This window comes from Manis javanica, chromosome 18 (genome assembly GCF_040802235.1).
Source record: "Manis javanica isolate MJ-LG chromosome 18, MJ_LKY, whole genome shotgun sequence".
Classification (NCBI taxonomy): Eukaryota; Metazoa; Chordata; class Mammalia; order Pholidota; family Manidae; genus Manis; species Manis javanica.
Window position 1 is genome coordinate 8,755,544 of NC_133173.1, and position 23,465 is coordinate 8,779,008.

The 23,465-nt window shown below is 45.8% G+C and overlaps 1 long non-coding RNA gene across 1 annotated transcript in view; it reads right to left on the minus strand.

The window, feature by feature from the left end:
• LOC118968760 (uncharacterized) overlaps nt 1-22,478 on the minus strand; it is a 134,303-nt gene extending 111,825 nt beyond the window's left edge. The window contains exon 1 of the long non-coding RNA XR_012127211.1: nt 22,351-22,478. This is a non-coding gene — a long non-coding RNA (uncharacterized lncRNA). The remainder of the gene's footprint in view (nt 1-22,350) is intronic.
• Between the last annotated feature and the right edge of the window lie 987 nt (nt 22,479-23,465).

The following is a 23,465-nucleotide window of genomic DNA, read 5'->3' on the forward strand; positions in this document are numbered from 1 at the left end:
AAATAAAGAAGTGCTTTAAAACTCCGTCCCTCCCTCCCTTTCTTCCCCCCTTTATCCTCCTGCCCACCCTTTGATGGACTCAGCAGCCCTGTGCAGCAGAACGAACTGGTATTTCATCTTAAATTTCTGTAGCAGAAATGTAGGTCACGGATCTTACAAGTGGCCTGGTTTCCCAGCTCTAAATAGAAATCTTTCCCCAGGTTGAGGCTTTTTTCTAGGCTTGTGTCTAATAAAAGTGCAACCTGCCTGGCCAGGCCAGAAAGGCTGAGCTCTGGTCTCCTCCTCTCCTGCAGCCGCGGCCTGGGAGGTTGGAAGGGCAGCCGCCAGGGTTTGCAGCCTTAGGAATGTCAAAAGCCACAGCTTTCCCCGCAAACGACATGAAGGCCAGAATGTACATCTGAGGCCACAGGTGACAGGGCCCAACAGGAAGAACATGGCCACTTCTACTAGGCCAGGTTCAGCAGGACAGAGCAGCCGAGATTGTCAGATGCCCACCTGTGCTGGACACCTGCCTTCTTCACATTCATCCCTGTCTCAGATGGCTTGGGGTTCCTTTGTTGTTTCTGTTCTTTCTTTTTTTTCTTTCTTCCTTCCTCCCTTCTTTTCCTTCCTTCCTTCTGTTCTTGCTTTCTTTATTTTTAATCCAGTTCATAGGAGAAAATTGGGAACCACACATGAGCAATTAGAAAGACAAAAATGAACCATACTACTAACAGAGGAAAAACCCTGCTAACTTTTCCTTGTGTATCTTTCCAGTTATTTTTCTATGTGTATATACAGATACAGACGTATTTGTGACAGAACTTGGACCATAATGTTTCTGTGGCCATGTTTTATTCCTTAACCTATGTTGTAAATACAAACATTTCTTCTGGTCAATTCATGTGTGTGTGTGTGTGTGTGTGTGTGTGTGTACATACATGACCTTGGGATTTTCTTCTAAAATTCTCACAGGGAATTTTATTTATTATAACAATTTATTTGTTTATTATAAAAATAAATTCTATCCTGAGATACCTTATCATTTTTTACAATTTTTTAAGGGTGTAGAAAAAGTAGTAACAATCATCCCTAATTCCATCATTTAAGTCTATTTCCCATCCCAGCATACAGCTGCTCCAATCCTGACATCCATAAGTAACCGCTGTGAATAATTTAATGGACTGATAGACTCTGGGCAGATATTTTTTCTGCATTCATATACAATGACCGGAATAAATACACATGTATGCATTTTTTAATAGGAACATGTCATCTTTTTTGTTTTGTGATTTGTTTTTTTCATGAAACAATATAGCTTGGACATCTCCATGTCAGACATATGCAAGATCTCCAACATTCTTTTCAGAGGCTGTATGAAACCTCCACTGTAGATACATAATAATGCACCCAACTAGTCCTTACTCACAAACATATTACTGTAGAAAAGGTTCCTATTAGAAATATTAGGTCAGAGAGACATTCTATTTAGGCTGATTCTACCAAATAACCTTCCCAAAGATGCTACCATTTTATGCTCATACCAGCACACACTAAAATTTCCATTTCCCCCCACCTCATCAACAAGTGAAATTTTTAGATTTTGCCAATAAGTCAGAAAAATATACATCATTTATAATAACTACCATGTACTTCACTTGATGATGGTACCAGAATTTATTTTATCAACTCTCTTTCAGGCCATCGAGGTTGTAAGATATTTTTGTTTTGTACAGTGTTGGAGGAAACATCTTTGCACATGTATCTTTTCACTTCCCTGGTTTTCTTTATATATTACATAGCCATACATAAATTTGTGAGTATCTCAAGGCCTGAGATATATTGCCAAAAAGTTTTTAAGCTATCATTAGGTGATATGTATACCAATATGTTAACTATGTTGCTCTGTGTCACAAGACAGGAATTCACCCTGAAACATCTGACTCTATGTCCAGGTCTCTCTGTGCACTGAGGTTCTCCCAGTGTGTCTGCAATGACCCAGGTGCTATGGGACATGTTAAACCACAGAATGCTGCCTAGAAAACATTATTCCCTTCTCAATTCCCTTTCAGTCATTCTGATCTGATTAACATTTTGCAATCGGTACTTTTTGCTAAATCTCCCACTTTGACAAAGAAGTAACAGACTTCATGCTCATCTTTGGTGAACCACAGTATCTAGCCTAATTTATAAAGATTATTTTCCATGTATTTCTCTGAAGCAAGTTCTCCTGATTTTCTTAATTAATGTGAAACAGATTTTATTTTTAAATAATTTTACTAAGGGCCCAAAAGTGACTTGACTTTAGAAAGAAAAAAAAGGAAATAATAGTGCAGGGGGACTATGAATATGGCAAAAAACTATGAAGTTTGCAATAGTTTAGTTCAAGAACCCCTGTAGGAACCTTGTTACCTTCCTGAGAGAGAAAGGCAGGTAGGAGGTTTCACTGACTTTATACCCTGTCCCGGCATGGAGCACATAATCTCAAGAGCACCCACGCGATTGCTTCAGGGAGATTAGGTGGGGCAGGCAGCTAATAGAAATTAAAGGGCTGTGGACCTCAGCCTGGGGAATGGCAGGTGAGCAAGCCCTTTGCAGTAAAGGTGATCTGATCTCTCCCAGCAGAGGGCGCTAGAGGGACATTGCTGGACGGGTGGCCAGCAGTTACCTGGCCAGGTGGAAGTGGTGTAGGACATCTGAGAACCTGCCCCCCAATTCTTCCACCTATTATAGCTCAGAACAAAGTCCCTCTGCGACCTTGCAGCCCTGGCCTGGCGATACCCTTTCTGCAGCCCTCGGGACAAGAACACCAGAGCCCATGTGCCGGGCGGTCGAGTGCTCTGAGGGCCTCCGGCCGCTCAGGGCCCAGTCTCCCCTTGCATACCCAGCCAAAGCCTGATGATGGCTGCACTCCTGAGAGGGGCCTGGTGCTTGTCCTGCCACTTCAGACTCACTGCAGCCTGGCTGAACCAGTAAACCCTCTGCTACCCGGGACCCACAAGGTGAGAACCCCTGCCAGGGCTGTCCTTCTTTGGGAAGAGTCCCTCAACCCTAAGGAACCCTGCAGTTTCCTTATACCTCAGAGCTGTTCTTTCACCACAGCTCATGGCCCTTCATATTCACCTGCCCTGCCTGACCTGCTGTGCGGCTGCTTTGTCCTGACTGGACCCAGACTGCTACAGCGGGGCCCCGGACCTCACCTCCCCACAGCAGCAACCACTTTGACAAGCCACCTGGCACAGATGGGGCCCACTTACACTAATGTCCACATGGCATGGCACCCAGACTTCCTGTGCCCCAGAAGAAACTTACAGCCCACGCAGTGTCCTAAATGATGCCCCATGGCCATCACACAGGTCCACCCCTTGTCACCCAGCAGCCCTAGCCCTCCCCTGCTCCTTCTCCCCAGCTGCAGCTTCACAGTCTGCCACAGAAACAGATTCCGTGGCTCTTGATCTGGACATCTTGCTCACAAAGGATCCCACTGAGACAGGGACCGTGGGCTTAGACAGAGCAGGGTGGGGGCCTCTGGAAAAAACAAAGCAAGATAATCCATTGTGGGATTTTCTTTGGCTGCTGGGGGGCCCAGCTTGTTTTTCTGACTTTACTTGGGTGATGCTTTTCTTCCTCCAGCCCTAAACAAATGATTTGCAACCTGGGCAATGTAGCAAGCAAAGCCCAAAACAATTTAGTAAAAACAGGAAGGATTCCATCTTGAAAATAAGATTGCATTTTAAAACCCAATTACTTAAAAAGTAAGTTTCTTAACATACCCTTTAACAAACAAACAATAACTCAGCCCACCTTGGGAGCAAAGCAGGCAGTCTTGAATTATATGTTCCCAGACCAGGAAACTGCTATCCTGGGAGGAAATCAGAGCAGTAATTCTTAAAAATAACCAGGAAGACTAATAAGAAACTTACTGTCTCTTCAAAAATAAATATTTTGGGACCACTTAGCAGGTGTACATCCCTAACCCTTTGTCTCTCAACCGCCTATAAAACCCCTAGACAATGCACCACCCCAGGGCTCTCTTGTCCCCTCCTGGCCTGAGCCAGGAGCTCTGTCCTCTCACTTTCTCTCTAAATGAAAGCCTCTGCCTTGCTCTCCTGCCTTGAGTGTTTGCGAAGTTCATTCTTCAGCTCTGCGAACAAGAACCCCAGCATCACTACCATAATCTCACCTCCTTCATGAGTCTATGAGCTTTGGGGGCTAAAGGGCTTAGCTTTGTTCACAGTCCCCAAAGCAGGCTCACAGATGTCTCTGCAGTTGGCCTAAACTGCAGCAGGGCATGGAAGAGCAGAAGCTCTTACCCCACTTAACAGATGAGGAAACTGAGTCTCCACGGTGAAATGTTTGCCTCTAGCCACCCTGAGAACACACAGCATTTCCAGGCTGGAATCCTCTGACTCCCAGCATGGGGTATTGCTTCCAATTCACTGAATCACTCACCCCTTTTATAGGGGTAAGAAATGCTCATTTCTACATAGCCAGAGGTGATCTGAAGTCATGACTCGACCACACAGAATGAGCCGGCATCTGGGAAATACAGGTGTAATGCGCTTTGAGGATGTCCCCTACTTGGGCAGCAACCCTGACGAGGAAAGAGAAGGAGACACCTGTGCCTGCTCTTGGAAGGAGTGAAATCCAAATGGCCCCATGCAAACTACTGCAGATGGGCAACAGAAATCACAACTCTTTACAGGGGCCCATGTGAGGCAGGAGTTCTAATGCACATCCTCTATTCTCAGTAGTAGACAAGCCTTAGGGGACCTGAGGAAGTAGGGAAGGCACACTTCAGGTTCTCCTGCCCTGCTGACCTCGGCCACAGGTTAATTCTGGAGGAGAAAAGCACTGAGGCTGATCGATTCTGTTTCAAGTTTAGTCTGCAGACACCTGCAGCATCCAATTCTTCACTGGATTTCAGAATCCTTTGCTGCCAAAAATGAGCAGAGGGATGAAACTTCTGAAGTGCTTAAGCCCACTCTTCTTCCCGCACCCTGAGCTGAGCGGGTGGTTTTCACCAGGAGTCACAGGACCCACTGCCTCTCTTGGTAGGAAGAAGTCATTTCAACAGGCCTTCCTCATTAGGAAGTTCAGGCCAGATACTCCTGTTAATAGATTTAACGTCTAAGCACTGGCCCTTATTAAATGAGACAATGTCTTAACCTATTAAAGTTCTAAGCCGTTGATTTTTCCACCTAAAGAGAGAATGACAACATGATAGCAGTGACCCCTTTTCTATTTGCTTTGGCCCCGGTCTTGCTCACATTGCTAGAAGCAGAGGCTGACCCTCCACACTTTGTGCTCCATCCACCCACAGCTCTTTAGAAGGCCCTCACTTCACCAAGTCTGCATCCGCTCCTTCTGGTTTGAAACCAGGGATGCATCTTGGAGCTACTGCCGAAACATCACACGCACTCAGCTTGGCCTCCGGAGGCCTCGTGACGCACCACAGTCCCTGCTTTGTGTAGCACTTGTGCCTCTCTTCAGTGGGAACACGGAAGGTGCTGGAGGGGGGGGGGGGGCAGTCGCTGGGGTTTCTCAAGCCTCAATACCACAATGGATGTACCCCCGGCAATACACAATCTTTTTCTTTTGAACTCCCAATGTTGACCTAAATTATTTTTATTATTCTGCTAGTTGCAGCAGAAAATCCAATTCTAACCGGCTTGAACAAGAAAGGGGACTCCTCTGGCTCAAACAACTGAGGACGTCTGGGGTATAATGACCACCAGGACTGTGCAGGAAGCTTTGGCTCTGCTTGTGTGCGTGTGTGGGACTTGGCGCTGTGGCTCTGTCTTCAGGCCTGTCCTGACCCTGCCATCTGGCTGCTAGGAGTGCTTTGGGGTGATGTGCATGTTTTTTCATATCCAGGAGACAGAACCCACTGCCTAGGCTCTAAACGAGTCACTGAGGCCTGAGGAATGTCTGGAGCCCTTCACTCAGGCCACCGCTTATGTAACCAGTCACTGGGGCCAGGGAAGTGCAGTTACCCGGCTTGGTTTAGACATCAAAATCAATCAGGGTCCACTTCTGCCGCTGGAGGCACACCAAACCCACCCAGTCAACCCAGCTGCCCCACAGGGTGGAGGCGATGAACCAACCGCTAGTCCACAGGGATGGTGACGAACCAACTGCTAGTCCACAGGGATGGTGGGGAACCAACTGCTAGTCCACAGTCACAGCGTGTTGGTCTCTGGCCGGTCTGCCCTTAGGTAATGTCTTCACCCTTCCCCTGCTCTGTGCCGCAGGGCTGTGCGTGGGCAGGGGAGAGGGGCCGAGCCTGCAGGACACATTTCCCACTTCCCGTGGCAGCTGGCTTCTGCCCAAGTCAGTCAACAGGCAGCACTCGGAAGTAGTGGAAGGTGGGGACAAGGGAGAGGCCACAGCATGTCTTCCCTTCTTGGGCAGCTGCTCTCAAAACAGCTGCAGCTCCTCCAAGCCTCCAGCTGCCCCAGGCAGGCCCTTTGCTGTCTCGGCTTCTACCCGGTAGCCCAGCCCAGTGCCCTGAACCCACCACCTTCTGTCCCTCCAGCCCAGAGGTGGGGAGCTTCCAGCTGTTGCTGGTGTCCAGAGGGCATTACCATCCCATTTGGGTCTCAGTAGTCCTTCCCCTTGGGTAACCCTGGTTAAGTTGCCTTTATTTCAAATATTTAGAGTGGATTCTGTCTTCCTAGTGGAACTCTGCTATAGTCCTCAATATGTGCAAACATAAAACCAGATATAAACTCTGCAAGCACAGGGCTCTTACATAACTATAAAAACAATAAAACTCAAAATAACATTAACTCAACAGGACAGACCACAGAGACTGTATTATTTTGCCAAACTAAATTCCCTCTTGAAATGTGAATATAAGCCAACCCTCTAAGGGGTGGGTGCTTTCAGAGCTCAGCAGGCACACGCCGCCATGCGGCACGCGACACGACCTGATTCTCCACTGCTTTCTCTACTTGAATTTCTGTGAAACTTTCACTCATAAAATATCATCATCGATGACTGGCTTTCACATCTAAAAATCATTGTAAAGATGAGCTCTGAAATCTCTGAGACAGTTATAAGATCATATCCAGGTTTTCCAAAATGTGTATATAAAAATGTTTTCATTATTAAAACAAAAGCACAACGTTTAAAAAATACACAATGAAAGAAAGACCAGCATGGTTTTCACATAGATACTAGTAGCTGAAGAAGAGGCTTGGGCCAAACTTCACAGCACCTGGAACAGCACGGTTGAGCTCAGACTATGCTAAGAACACCCTAGTTAATCCTAATGACAATTCTTCCTGGCGGGTATTATAATTTTCATTTTACAGATCAGGAAATAAGCTTAAAGAGATTAAGTATCTTGCCTAGATACTTAAGTATCTCACATCTAGAATTAGAGCCTCACACATTCTAAAACCCATGTCTATCCATTCACCTCATTCACCTAGTGGGTCCCTGAATTGCAAAATGTATTCATTTATTAAGTACTTGTTGAACACTTACTATGTGCCAGGCACCCCTCTAAGCATTGGGGTATAGTAGTGAACAAAACAGACAAAAACCTGCCGAGCAGAGCTTACATTCTAGTGGAGGAACCAGAAAATAAACAACGCTAATGAGTAAAATACGGAGTACATAGACAATGACAAATGGCAGGAAGGCAGGGGAGGGAATATGAAATGCCATTAGGAGAGGTTTGAAATTTTAGACAGGGTAGCAAGGAAGGCTTTTGAGCAAAGACCTGAAGGAAGTGAAGGAATAGGACATACAGATTCCTGGGAAAAGGGTATTTCAGGCAGAGGAAAGAGTCTGTGCAGGGGAAGCATACCCGGAGGCTGGCGTGGCTGGAGCCGGGAGCACCAGAGGGGTGTCTGAGGGATGGTGGGGAATCAGACACACAGGGCCCTGGCGGTCACTGCAGAGTTCTGACTCTTACTCTGAGTGGGACACAAAGCCACTGGAAGGCTCCAAGCTAGTCATTTTGTGAAGAGGAGACTGTGGGAGCCCAGGACAGAAGCCCGGAACGGCATTAGAAAATGGTTGCAGTGAATTGTTGACAGTTGACAGTAACAGGACCAGGTTGTAGAAGTGAACAGTAATTGAATTCTGCATAAATTCAAGATTTGAAATATGACCAGGTATGACTTATCCCCTCAGCCTTGCTGGCCAATTAGTTTATAAGGACCAAAATTATATCAATCAGAGGAGCCACAGAAGACCCCAACACCAACACAGTTGAAAACACTGCCATCCGGTAGAACTTTCTGCGATGATGGAGATGCTCTACACTCTTCAGTAGTGTAGCCACTGGCCACAGGTACCTACTGAGCACTTGAATTGTGGCTAGTGTGGCTGAGAAACTAGACTTTTAATTTTATGTAACTTTAATTAATTTAAAATTTACTAAACCATCTTGGGCAGCACAGCTCCGGACAGCCAACCTGATAAACAGCGTCTGGCAGCTCTGACCCCTTGGTGGGATTTACTGAGAAGACAATAGCCCAGGCATCATTTTGTACATTCAAATCTCAACTTCTCTGACGTGAGTCAGAGTGCCTTTGAGAAATGGTTGTGATGTGAATAAAGTGCTCATTTCATCTCTGAAACGGCCCATTAGTAAATAACAAAGTGTTTATAAATATGCAAAACACACAATTAGTCAATTCCACAAAGTCTCTGCGATGGGAACATTAAAGCATACCCTAGAGTAAAGGGTGGGGGAATCAAAATAAATTTAGTTTCTCTTTAAAGCCTACAAGCAATGAATACTGAATAATTTACTTCTGAGAATTGTAACACAAAAGCAAGTCGTTTATTGGTTCCTCTGAGCTTGAGCAACACATTCCAACTTAATTCATATATGTGGAAACCCATTATAAGAAGCAGATGAGTCACCAGTGAGAGCGATGGCAGATGGCAGCTGTTTTGCACTACTTCACGGACCCTGAATTACTCTAATCATCATTTTATTTAAGCCCAGAAGGCCATAAGAAATGTTAACTGACTCCACTGAAATATTGCTCTCTTAAACATATAAACCAGAACCTGAAATAGGTACATTATTCAAACAATTTCCTGCAGTGACAGGCACCAGTCCACAGGCCAAAGGCAGCCAGGGAATCCCACAGAACTTCCTAGGATCTGGTGAGACCCCCTCCTGAAGAGAATTTAGAAGGAGGCCCTCCTTAGCAAAGAAGACACTAGCCCAGCGGAGTGACTGCCTTTTCTAGAACCCTTGTTAGCGTATTTACTGATACCCTCTCCCAGGAAAATGGCACTGTTTTGGCCCCTGTTGCCCAAAGCAGAAATCTGGGTGTTATGTTTTTGGGGATTTCTCCAACTTTACTGAAATATAACTGACATATATATAATATTGTGTAAGTTTAAGGTGTATGAAGTATTGGTTTGATACACTTATATACTATTAAATGATTACCAGCATAGCATTAGCTAACTCCTCCCCCAGTCACATAATTACCATTTTGTGTGTGTGTGTGTGTGTGTGTGGTGAGGGCATTTAAGATCTACTCTCTCAGCAACTTCCAAGAGTGTATAAAGCAGTGTTGTTCACTACAGTCCCATGCTGTACATTACATCCCCATAACGTATTCATCTTCTGACTGGAAGTTTGTACCCTCTGACCAGCATCTCAGCATCTCCCTCCCTTCCCCCAGCCCCTGGTAACCACCATTCTATTATCTGGTCTATGAGTTCAGCTCTTTTAGATTCCACATGTAAGTGTGATCACTTGGTATTCTTCTTTTTCTGTCTGACTTATCTCAGCAAAATGCCCTCAAGGTCCATCCACATGGTCACAAGCGACGGGATTTCCTTCATCCTCATGGCTGAATAATATTCCATGTGCCTATGTACCACATTTCCTTTACCCGTTCATCCATTGACAGACACTTAGGTTGTTTCCTTATCTTGGCTCTTGTGAATAATGCCGCAATAAACAAAGGAGTGCAGATATTGCTTCAATATCCCATTTTTATTTCCTTTGGATAATACCCAGAAGTGGAATTGCTCGATCATATGGTAGTTGTACTAATTTCTTGGAGGAACCTTCACACTGTCGTGCATAGTGGCTGCACCAGTTTACATTCCTGCTAACAGGGCCCAAGGGATCCCTTTTTTCCACATCCCTGTGATGCTTGTTATCTCTTATCCCTTTGATAAAGCCATTCTAACGGGTGTCAGGTGATATCTCATTGTGGTTTTTATTTGCATTTCCTTGATGACTAGTGAAGTTGAGATCTTTTCATGTATTGGCTTGACAATTTATATGTCATCTTTGGAGAAATGTCTATTCAAATTCTCTGCCCGTTTTTAAATTGGTTTGTTTGGGTTTATTTTGTTATTGAGTTGTATGAATGCTTCATATTTTTTAGATATTAATTCCATACCAGATGCATCGGTTTGTAAACATTTTCTCCCATCCCATAGGTTGCTTTTCATTTTGTTGATGGCTTCCTTGGCTGCGCAGAAGCTTTTTAGTTTGATGTCATCCCACTTACTGATTTTTGCTTTTGCTGTTTGTGCTTTGGTGCGAGATCCAAAACACACTGCCAAGACCAATGTCAAGGAGCTCCTACCCTACATTTTCTTCTCAGAGTTTTACAGTTTCAGCTCTTGTGTTTAAATCTTTCATCCATTTTAAGTTAATTTTTGTGAGTGGTAAGACACAGATATCAAATTTCATTTTTTTCATCATGATTCTTTGAAATTCCCTCTTTTTTTTTTCCTTTTTCACATTTTTGTATTTTAATTTTATCCCAGCTTCATTAAAGTATACTTGACATATAGCATAGTGTAAATTTAAGATATACAATGTGTTTACCTGATACATTTATAGAGTGCAATATGATTACCACCACAGTGTTAGCTAACACCTCCATCACATCACTTAATTACCATTTCTTTTCTGTGTTGAGAACATTTAAGATCTACTCTCTTGGAAACTTGCAAGTAGATATTAAATATATATTTTTATTATTAATATGTAATTAATATTATAACTGTTGGCTATATTAACTCTAATCTCCATGCTATACATGAGAGCCCCAAAACTTGCTAATCTTACAACTGGAAGTATGTTCCCTTTGACCGATATCTCCCCATTTTCCCTCCCCATCAGCCCATTATCTACCATCTCTTCTGTTCCTCTGAGTTCAGCTTTTAGATTTCACACGTTCTGTCTGGCTTATCTCACTTAGCATAATGCTGGGTATCGGGTTTTAACTTCTCCCTCCCTGATTCGAAGCCGACTGTTCACTGGGCTAAAGAGCCTCACAACCTCTCTCCCTACCCCCTGCCCTGGCTTCTTGCTCCAGTCCACTCTTCACACTGCAGTGTGAAGTGTTCCTGTGCCCAGAAAGCTCTCTGGATCATTGCAAATCCTCAACAATACTTGTGGAATGAATGAATGAGGTCTGAAAGGTAGGCAGAGTCAAATAAGGGAAAAGAATTTGATTTTGACTCAGAGCGTCATGGGAAGCCAGCAGGAGAGGGTCTTAACCTGATTTGCGTGCTGTCAATGTCCCCCAGCCCAAGACCACCAGAAGCACATCTGTGGCTAACCAAGCTGGGTTTACTGACTCCCTGCAGTGATGGAGAACACAACACCCGCCATGGGAAATACGGGGCATCGCAGCTAAAGAGCATTAGATGACAGGATTGGGGCTTGCGTTAGTGACTCTGCAGCAGGTTCAAGACACAGGGATTGCTCTGGGTAGACAGGTCCTCCCTGTTGGGAAGCAGAGGGATGTCTGTGACTGGGTTTCATAATAAATCTTATTTTGAAGGTGGGAGGGAACGGAGTGAAGCTGCGGCTAAGGTTGCTAGAGCAGCAGCAGTAACTCAGATGAACCAGGACAGAAGGCTTGCTGGTCATTTTTGTGGTTTGGACATTGTTTACGTTGCTCTTTGTTCAGACGTGATCACAAAGCGCTCTTGGTTGTTTGCCTTCATCTACCAAGGACACAGAGTGGCCTGGCCTGAAGGTGGGGTTCTACAACGTGTTTGCATTGGATGGAAGAACACGGTGGCCCTGCTCTGGGTGCCAGGCCAGCTCTCACCTGCTGGGGCCTGCCTATCTCTTTCTCAGCATGAATAAGAGAGAGTAGAAGCAGGTTCTCCAGGAAGAGGTGTGGCAGTGGTTCAAGGGAGAGACCCGGGTGGTTTGCAGTGGGTGACAGTGGTGGAGCCGATGAGAAGTAACTGAATTCGGGATACATGGGTGGGCGTGGCTCACATGCAAACCATGTTGGGATTTCCAGCTCATCGGAAGAATGTCAACCTCCCCAGGCTCCTCCTGGAATGCTCTTTCTCAGCCCCCTTCACCCCCAGCACCACCCGACCCTGTTCTCTGACACTTCCTGTTTATCCTGCTCAAATGTGACTTCCCCAGACCTCCTGTACCCAGTCTGAGCTGGCCGTCCCTCCTTTGGGCGTCCAGAACATCTTAGTGCATCTGTATTGTTCAAGCTGCATCCGGGAAGGAGTGGTGCTGTGCTCACTGTGTGTACCCAGCTTGCATCACATAATAGATGCTTAATGAATACATGTGAAGTGAATCAATGCTTTACTGATACGAAAAGCGTTCTGTAGACTGGTTTCCAGGAAGTCATTACCCACCCCCAACTCCAAAGGCACGATGCCGTTCCAAATCTAAACTGCTTCTCCTTTTGTGCGTACTCACCAAATAATATGATATTCCTGGCACCACTTTGTATATTCAGATTTCCTGAAAATTACATCTATAAACAATTGAAATAGCAGAAGCTACTATGAGATGCTATCATTAAGTGGCAGTAAGTGTCTTGGTTGTGAATGGTTTCTATTTAATTTGTTAGTAGAGTTGAGAGATATTTACAAGCTTTCTTCCCTTTATGATTCTGCAGGTCCAAAATAGAGTTTTTTGTTTTGTCATTCAACAACTGATTTTTGAGAGCCAGTGCCAGGCATTGTTCTAGAAAAGCTGGAGCTACAGGAGTGGAAAAACAAACAAAAATCTCAGGCCCAGTGGGGCTTACATTATAATGGGTTGGGGAGACCATAAGAAATAAAGAAAATATATAGAATATTAAATAGCAACCTAAGCTAATGAGAAAAATGAAAGCAGGGAGAGAGATATAAAATACTATGGAAATTAGGAGATCTTATGTAGCATGTCCAGAAAAGTCACCAAGAAGTTACTTTGGAGGAACAGCTTGAAGGAAGTGAAATTGCCAAGCTCAGCAGACATCTGGGGGGATGTACTGCAGGCCAAAGACACAGCCAGTGCAAAGGCACTGGGGCAGGATAGTATCTGGGCTTGATGTCAATCAAAGAGGCCAGGGGGAAGAGAAGAGAAAGATGCTACGTGGAGATGTCAGATGGACCACGGAAGGGAAATCGGGGTGGGCCATGGAGGGTATATGAAAGATGGTGGCTTCCTCTCTGGGACCGAGGATGACACTTGGAAGGTTTGGATGACCCTTGAGCATTTTAAGTATTATCAAGCACTAAAACACAATCTGTTATTTTCTGAGATGAAAAAGAGATAAAAATTCCTATCTTTCCAATTTTGATCATGTCCCTACAAGATCGTTTTAAAATTCTTTTTGTTAATAAATGTAATATGCTCATTATAAATGATGTAGAAAATAAAAGCATGCTACATAACAAAATTAAAAAACCCTGCTCTACCACCCAATGATAACCATTGTTATTTTTAGTGTATTTCCTATCCTTTTTCTTTATATATATATCACTTAAAATGTTTACATAATTTTATATATATATATATACACACACATATATGCATATATATATACATGAGCCTTTTTTCCCCTTTTTAATCATGACCATATATTCAATGTCATTAAAAACTTTCAAACATTTTCAGTGGCTAGAAAGGATTTCATCACGTGAATGAGCTGTAATTTCCGTATTGCGCATGTCGCTCCTTGTCTCCGCCATGCACAGCTGCCCTACTTACCAAAAAGATGAGGTTCTAAAAGAATGTTCCCAACTATCTTTGTTTCCTACTCAAGACCACACAAAGTGACACCCTGCATCACCTGAGGGGTCGGACTGCAGCAGCTTGTGGCTGTACGTGGTGATTTCCTCTGCGAGAACATCCTTAGGTTGAACAGCCCTGGGCTGAGGGCATTCTGCGGTTGGAGGTGACTACTGTCACTTTGCAAATGCAAGTCTGGCACCATTTCAATAGAAACCATGGCCCTGGAGCCCCATCCTCCTTCCCTCGCTCCCTGCTCCCCTGTGCCACGTCAGATCTAATCAAGCAGGAAGGAAGACAGAAGCGCCAGCCCTCCTGTCTGGCTGAGGGGCCCCCGATGTGAACCCATGGGCCTGCTGAAGCCGGTCCCCAGGACCTGCTGGTGCCTACCCCCCGATCTGACACCCTGACAGAGTCCTCACTCCCCAGGACTCAACCAGCCTCACCTCAGCCCTCCTGCCCCCAGCACCACCAGGCTCCTTCCCAGACGCACAGCACGGAAGTTAGCAGGGAATCTCAAGGCAGTGACTAAAGATTGACCAGGTTGTCACTTACACTGTTGAGCTCCCTAAAAAGTCCCCACATCCCAGCCTTTCCCAGTCCACGTGCCCAGCAAGACTCACAACCATCTCCCAGCCCGGAAAGGCCAACTCAGAGAACACTAGGGTCTAAGGTCCATGTCTTCTGATCCCTGAGGCAGAAACAGACCCCAACTTCCAACTCACTCCACCTCACAATGACACTGACCCTCACTCTTGTCATTTCAGGATGAGCTGGGCACAGTGGTGATGGCTTAAGACAGTGGTTCTCAACCTTATCCACTCAGAGCTTGTTAGAAATGAAGAATCTTGGGCCCCCACTAATGAATTGGCTAATAAGTCAGTAAATGAATCTGAATCTGCATTTTAACAGAATCACATGTTTCCAAAGTACCAGGAAATTTGAGAAGCATTGCTCTAGGTCAGTGGTTCCTAAACCTGAATGAGCAGCAGAACTACCTGGAAGTGCTCGTTAAAACACAGGCTGCTCATTATTCAGCCATAAAGAGGAATGAAATTTTGACATATGCTACAATACAACATGGATAAAACTTGAGAACATCAGGCCTGAAGTAAGCCAGACACGGAAGGACAACCAGCACCTGATTCCACTTACATGACATCCCTTGAGTAGGCAAACTTGCAGAGACATGAAGTAGAAGAGAGGTTACCAGGGGCTGGGGGAGAGAGGAGGAAGGAAGAGTTATTGTTTAATAAGTACGGAGTTTTTGCTGGGGACGATGAAAACGTTTTGGGTTTACACAATGGTGATGGTTACACAACGATGAGATTGTGTTTAATGCCATTGGTTTGTTGTCTTGCCAATGGGTTTCAGCCCCAGACAAGTTCACTATGGATTCAATGAGACCAAAGAAATGACAGTAGAATGTTCTTGGGGTGAGAGGGTTGATACCCAACTGTATTCCCATGGCGGCAGGTCAATCGCTAGAATCCCGTCTACTCAGAGCGAGTCTGCAGGCAGCAAGCCCACCTCTGCCTCTGGGCCCCTCTGCCTGCACAGCCATCTCAATACATTGGCGCTGCCACCACTCCAGCCTCTGCTCTGCTCTCCTACAGCCTTGCAGCCCTGCCACCATATCACCCAGAGCACTGGGTGGAGAGCCCTTTATACAGAGTCATTAATGACGTATTGCCCACACGTGTGTAGTGAGCTAGCTGACCAGGACCAGGTGAGAATCCTATCCACAGGGGCCTTCCCTTTATCCACATTTGTATACTTATGAATGGCTAAAATGATAAATATTCTGTGTATCTCAACACAATGAAAAAGTAAAATATAAAAACCCAGCTTGCTGGCCCCACCCTGAGTTTCTGACTTCTGATTCAGCAGGTCTAGATGGAAGTCTGAGAACTGGCATTTCTCACAAGTGCCCACGTGATGTCAGCACTGCTGGTCTGAGGGCCATATTTTAGGCAGCAAGAATCTGAACTCTGTGTCTTAGTTACAGTTAAAGGAAAATGAATGCCCAGACCCAGACCCAGAGAGGCCACTCTGATTGATCTGGATTGGGGCCTGGGCACGGGGATCTCCTTGCCTTCTTTGGGTCATTCCACTGTGCAGTCAGCATGGAGGGTGTTCTCCCCGGACCCCCGTCACCTGCCTGTGTGCTTCATGTGGTGAGGAGCTCCTGCTGTGTCTTTGGCGGAGCTTTAAATAGCACTCAGGAAGCAGGCATCTGGGCGGTGGAGGAGTATTATGTTCACATAAATCACCCCACCCTTTGTTCTCCCAGAAAATACTTTGAGCTGGGACAGAGCCTCAAGAGAGAGGGGGCATCCGCTCAATTACTGAATGACCAGGGTTGGTAGATGGGAGCTTTGTTACAGTTCCCAGGTTAGTGAGGAAGTTATTAATTCCTTTAACAGACCTTCTCTGTTTTAACAAATTCTAAGACCCTCTGACTCACACTTTAATTCCTAACACCCAGCAAGTTGATGGCAGGTGAGCCAAGCAGGAGCGTGCGAGAGGAGGAGAAGGCCAGCGGTGCCTTCCTGGGCTCCCCTCCTCACCCCAAAGCAGTCCTTCGGAGAGACAGTTCCGTGGTTTCCCACCAGTTCTGAAGAGTTCTGTAAGATCGTGGGACTGCCCATGAACACCTGCACAGATGGTCACAGGCCAATGAAACGCTTGTGTTTTGAAACTCTCAGAAAAACTTGAGCCTTTGGTTAAAGTTCCCTTGGCCTTTTTAGCACTTAACTCATTAAGCTCTTATATTTCTTCAGCTGCTTGACCCGCTGGTCTAGCACCTTGTAGCACCTTGAGAGACATCTGCGTCACGTGACTGGAACCCCTACCCTGCTACTTCCCTCCCTCCACCTCGCACCCATCCACCCCTATGCCCACCTAAGATGCAGCTCACCCCTACCCCCACCCCTACCCCTGGAAGAAGCCTCAAGACCACAGGCTCTGCCCAATTCAACCATGGAGAACTTAACTGCATGTTAAAAATAATGCATTTGAGAGGAGCTCTAGAAAAGCAAACATTCAATAGTTCGTTAAGGCCTCAAGATAACACATGGCCTTCGAGATAGCCTTCTTTCCTCAAAGACTCCAGCAGAAAGTTCACTTTCACTTAAACCTTCTGAGGCCTCCCCTCCTTGCCCCTTTTTCTTTCTACTACAAACTATCTTTACACACTGTGGATAAAATGAAGGTTCCTGTGGCCAGGATTCTCACCTGGCCCTGGCTGGCTAGCTCACTACACACGTGTGGGTAATATGTCACTATTGACTCAGTATAAAGAGCCCTACCCAGTGCTCTGGGTGACAAGGTGGCACGGCCGCAAGGCTGCAGGAGAGCAGAGCAGAGGCTGGGGTGGTGGTAGCACCGAAGACGAGGCCCAGAGGACGGCTGTGTGAGCAGAGGGGCCCAGAGGCAGAGACCTGCCTGCAGACTCACTCTGAGTGGATGAGATTCTAGTGACTGACCTGCCACCGTGGAAATAAAGTTGGGTGTAACCCTTTCACCCCAAGAACGTTCTACTGTCATTTCTTTGGTCACACTGAATCCATAGTGAACTTGCCCGGGGCTGAAACCCATTGGCAAGACACACACAGACAAATCCTTCTGCTCCTTCTCCTGACCTCCTGAAGGAACCACCCTCTCCCAGGGTTTTTCTCTGGAAAGGCTCGCATTTCACAATATCCCCTCAAACTTGCGAGGCTAAAAGGATGGTCAAGAAGTCAAGTTTCAGTGAAGTTAAAGACTATCATTAAGGATTCCAAAACCTCAGGAAGACAGGCAAAATTATGGACATAATATGTTAGATCATGGAAATAACTATGTCAGATTACCAAATCCATACAAACTAGTTCACCTGATGGAAAGCCCCTCAGATGGGGGGCATAATTAAAGGTAACAGAATGGGAAAGAACAGGGGATTTAAATAACCCAACTCTGCAAATTCAGATATTGGCCTTGAGATGACACGAAAAATAGGAAATGAAGTACATATAGTTGTTACGGAAGTCTTCCCCCAAAAAATTCAAAGTTGTAAATAAAACAAAGATGACTCAATAGGAGACTTCGGGAAACTTTAATTAAAACAGTATTCGGAGATACGCCTACCAGCTGAAGTAAAAGGAGCCTTGCTTTTTCTCATTCTGGGAATAGACTCACATCTGAAATAGGAAACTTAGTCAGAAAGATAAATTGGAATGGGAAATTGCCAATTTAGAGGATCCCTAACATGTGACTTAACATTTCCAGAAAGCCCTAGGAAATAAACAAGCTAGAAATGAAAACAAACTTCTGTCCCAATTAAACAACTGGTCCCTGAAATAAAAATAAAAGCAGAAGGTTCTCTGTTCTCCGAGAATCAAGAGCCTATGAATAAGGACACCTATAAATACTGCAGGCAGAGGGGTCATTGGAAAAACTAACGTCACATGTTGGATCAGCAAGAGAAGACAACTGTCCAGAATCAGCCACTGGTGCGGCAGCTGAGAGATTAGACCTCCCCACGGAGCCTTGCCCTTCAGCTAAACTCCCAAGGAGAACAGTCGATAAATATATATGGACAACAATTCAACTTCTTATTGATATGGGTGCCATCTGTCTACCACTGACACAGACCATCAGATCCCCGAGTACTAAAGCCAGTCAAGTAATGAGAATTCCTAATAATCGCCAGCCCTTTCCCGTGTCCCTACCTGTAACAGCTACATGGCGATCATAAACAAGAGAACATTCCTTTCTTCTGATACAAAAGTCCTGCAAATTTAATACATAAGGAATAAGTTTGCAAGTGGAGCCTGCCAACTAAAATGTACTGCAGAAGGATTATTTTGGGAGTCCCAGAAATTATAACTGATGTTCATATTAGAATACTTCTATACGATGTATGATTCAAGAAACTACTGAAGAATTAGCCAGGGTCTTGGAATCCCTTAAGGCCAAAAACACTACAAACACAAGCACACTAATTGGAGCAGAGCCATAGAGCCCAGATCGATTCTTCTAAACCTTTACCTAAACTTGCTCAGCGCTCTACTAAAACTAAATGCAAGAAAGGCTATAGGCCAAGTACAACCAGCTTAGCTGAAAAAGGATTAATTGTTCCGGTGCTAGTCCCTGAAAGACCTGTTCCACCTGTTTAAACGCCTCACAGTTGAGCATATTGATTTGTCTAAGGTCTGCGAGCTGTTAAAACTGGTGCCTAACTCCAGTACCACACTCTCCGTGGTCCTACCTGAAGGCAGATTCTGCGCTGTGATGGATATATGTTCAACTTTCTTAGTATCATATCCGTGGATAGTGATAACTGACATGTATTTGTCCTCACCTCGGAAAATCAACAATTCTCAAGTCTTGAAAGACCCTAAGGGTCTGCTGTTCCCCTGTGGTTGCATTTGGACCCACGTCTTATGTCCCATATGAATCCTGGAGATTCCAAAACCGACTTTATACATCTCTTCACAGAGCCTGTGAAACCAGGACACAAAGCTGCTAGGGAGAAACTCCAGCTCTGAAAAACAGCAGTTCATGGTTGAGACCATGACGCTGTGGCTGCAGGAAAGGCATTATCTAAGGAGAGATTATAAATTACCCGAAATTACCCAAGACCAGCCACTAAAAGGCAAGAAGATTTCTGGCATTAACTAGGGCCTTGCAGAGAACGGGCACCAAGTTTTTCGGGAATATCAAGGCTCTGGACAATGTGGCAGAAGCAAACCACAGACCCTCCCATGGGAGAAAAAAGACAACTGAAACCTGAAAAGGCCTTCAGTGTTCTCAAATATCCCTTTAACAGCCACCGAAACTGGATCTGTTTAATAAGCCACCAAATTATCATAAGCCTTACTTTTTCCATGTACTTGAAAGGTTAGGCCATGCTCTAGGGGAATTAACTCAAAGACATTCCATGCATCAAAGACCCATTGCCTATTATCGCCTGTCCCTTGGTCTGGTAACCAGACATGATCGTCCTTGCCTCAGAGCAATTGCGTAACTTAGCCTCAGCTAAGTTAAACGAAGCACTTCAGATCTTGTGCTTGGGACCGCATGCAGAACAATCCCTACGGCTAACTGAAAACACCAGTATTTTTCTCTTGGCTGATAAATAATAAAATCTCATTGTTTTCTCCCTTCTCATAGCACCAGACACCGTTCTGACACTCTCCATCCAGCAACGTCACTCTCCTTACCCTGAAATTTACCACAGGACATTTAGAATAACGTATGCAGAAGGCATAGCAAGGTTTCCCAATAAGAATGTTCAATTGCCTCTCTCTCTCTCTCCCCTGTGGAGGTAGAATAACAGAATTCTAGGCCTGGTTCTGTCACTCACAGGTTAACCGGTTGGGTACGCATCTTTCTGTAAGTCATTTCCTTCTCTGTGGCTCTTCCTTTTCCAGCATTAAAAAGAATGGTCCTGCTGAGCTTCCGCCTTCCTCACAGAGGTGTTGCATGGATTAAATATGATAATGAATGTTAAAGTGCTTTGCAAACTGCAAATCTAAGATGTTATTATTCCCTCGGTGAACGTAAACAAAGGCTGTGCATCTTCCCTGCAGGAGTGTAAAGGTTTGGAGTTTTCATTGAAGGCAAATTCACAATATTTATTGAACACCTTTTGTTTGCATGCGTTTGCTAGGCACGTGTAGAGAAATCAGCTGGTTTTATTTTCATAGTATGCCTGTGGAACAGCTAGTAGTAAAACCCCACTTCACAGATAAGGAAACTAAGATTCAAAAAGATGAGCAATTCGCCCCTAGTCACACCACAGGAAAATACTGATACGGGTTCTAGATTGGTGCAGCCCCTCTGCTCCACAAAATCCTGAAGGATGCAGGTGCTTCCCAGCTCATGATACTGCCATCCTAGAGAGTGGCCTTTGTCCTCATTGTCCAAGATGGCAGCATCACGTTCCAAGCAGGAGAATGGCAGAAGAGAGGCTAAATCCTAAGGGAAGGTCATGGGAGATTCCATGTGGCACTTCACCAACATCTTGGCCAGAAAATAATCAAATAACGCTGGGAAGATACCAACAGGGCCCTTAAACAGGGCAACTGAAGACATTAGTAAAGGGTTCACGCTCAAAGGCATGGGTAATTCAGGAGAAACACTCAAGGTGTGCTGGCACATACTAGGACTAGTAATGGGGGACCATTTTTAGTGTGGGGTCATGGCAGCAATGGCTACTGGACCCTGGAGAAAGCTGGGGTTGTAGTTGCAGGAGAGGGGCCCCCAGGTGCGCTGTGACCTTGCTAGGGAAAGTCACCCTATAACCAGTCTCCCCCTGCCCTACATATATGCCAACCAGACACAACAGAAGCCCCAGCAAAACTACCGTCTGTAGCCAAAGGACCAGGCGGGGGCGTCCTCGCAAGACAGAAAACTTTCAGACAAGCCAGCCGCCAGCCAAACGCCACAGGACAAACTGCCCCACCCCGCCCAGCGCAAGCTGGTAAAGGCCACGTGAGGAGCCGAGGTGGCCACCCTCAAAAGGCTGTCATGAGATGTTCCGGCACCATCCCCCAACCAGCCCCCCACTCTCCCTGCGACGTCTGGGGGGAACAAAGCGGAGGGGAGACAGGCTAGAATTTCTCCTTCCTGCTAGGGTGGTTGTTACGGGCTGTTTCATCTCCCACGTTCACGTGCTTAAGTCTTGACCCCCAGCACCTCTGAATGTCATTGTATTTGGAGACAGTGTCGTTGAAAGATAATTAAGGTAAAATGAGGCCATTGGGTGGGCTCTAATCCAGTATGACTGGTGCCCTTTGACAAAGAGATTAGGACACAGACACACACAGCGGGGAGACGATGTGAGCCACAGGGGGAAGCTAAGGGGGGGACCTCAGGAGAAACCCACCCCGCTGACACCTTTATCTCAGACTTCTAGCCCCTAGGACTGTGAGAAAATAAGTTTCTAATGTGGAAGCCACCCAGGCAGCAGCCCAGCAATCCAACACAGGTGGCTTCAGAGGAGGCCTAGTGGACATCCAGGACCTCTCGTGACTCAGAGGTGACAAGGCTGCCCCCCCAGAGTGTCGGTGGAGACCACCTGGGCAGCGGTAAGGAGAGGCGTCAGCAGAGACCTGGCAGTAACAAAGTGAAATCTCCTCCACCCCACCCACCTTCCCTTCCCAGCTGTCAGAGGAGTCTGCTAAAACTCAAGACTTAAATAAGATCCACAGTCTTAAAACATAGTACCCGAAATGTCCAGATTTCAGTCCCAATGGCTCACCATACCAGGAGGCAGGCAGATCTCAGAGGGCCTCCCAACAGCATTTGAAGTTGTGGATGAGTTAAGGGGCTTCAGCGGCAGTGAACAGAAACCCCAACACAGACGGAGTCAGACATCCAGGAGAACTTACTGGTGCACATTACTGAAAGCTCTAGAGGTGGACTGGACTCAGCCAACTTCAGCAGCAGTTGATCCTGTGGTTCAGGGATGTCCCAAGAACCCAGTTTCGGTTGTCCACCATGTGGTTTCATCCTCCAGCTGGCCTCGGGCTCCCAGAATGGCTGCCAGTAGCACATAGGGCTGAGGGCTTCCTCACTCACACCCACAGGCAGATCATCTTTCCCCAGCCATTAAAGGCAATTCCTGAGCATCCTTTAGATCACATGCTCCCTCTGCCCCAATCGCTCTGGCCACAGGAATACCTTACAAGGATTTCCTGAGGTCAATCAAACCCTGAAGATGAAGCACATGAATAACCATGGCGCAGGGAAGTGTCCCCAAAAGGGAAATCTTAATGCTGCTTAGAAGAGTTTCCTACTCTGTAGATGTTTCAGGTGAGAATACTAGGACTTGGATTTTAAGAAAGTTGCTCAGAGTTAAATAGTTACTTAAAGAGCGGAGTTGAGGTTCCACATCATGTTTTCTGCCTCTGAAACTTCATGGTAATGCATGGCAAACACCTGTCACCGGCTCAGAGCCTGCTGCAGTGCCCCAGCACATGAGCTTAATAAATACTTGCTGCATGAAAGAATAAAACACGACTTTCTGGGCAAACATCATCACAGCATAGACACATGCTCTTCCTCCAATCCCCACCTGCTACCCTAGATGTCCTGCCCTCCCAGTTAGGCATGGTCAGGTGACCAGTAACAGACAAAGGGCATGAATGAGATGGATGTGGATCTAGCAGATTGAAGCATGGAACCAGTGTGAAATCTCCTTGCACCTCTTCCCCTTCTGTGGTGACTAAGTAAGCCGCATGTTCTAGATGCTGCAGCTACCAGATGGCCAGCCTGTGTGCCCAAGTGACTGTGTGGAATAGTGTCACCTGTTCGACTCCCACCCCCACGACCAAAGACCTGTGCTGGACATGGAGTGTCAGCAGGAAGCAAACTTGGTGTGGATCCCTTGGTTCTTAGGGCTAACTTGCTACTAACCTAGCCTAACTAAACGAGTACAACCCTGAATTACAGCACTTGTTTTTTCCTGATTTAGCCTGAGTCTGGAAACATTTATTTTAGCTCA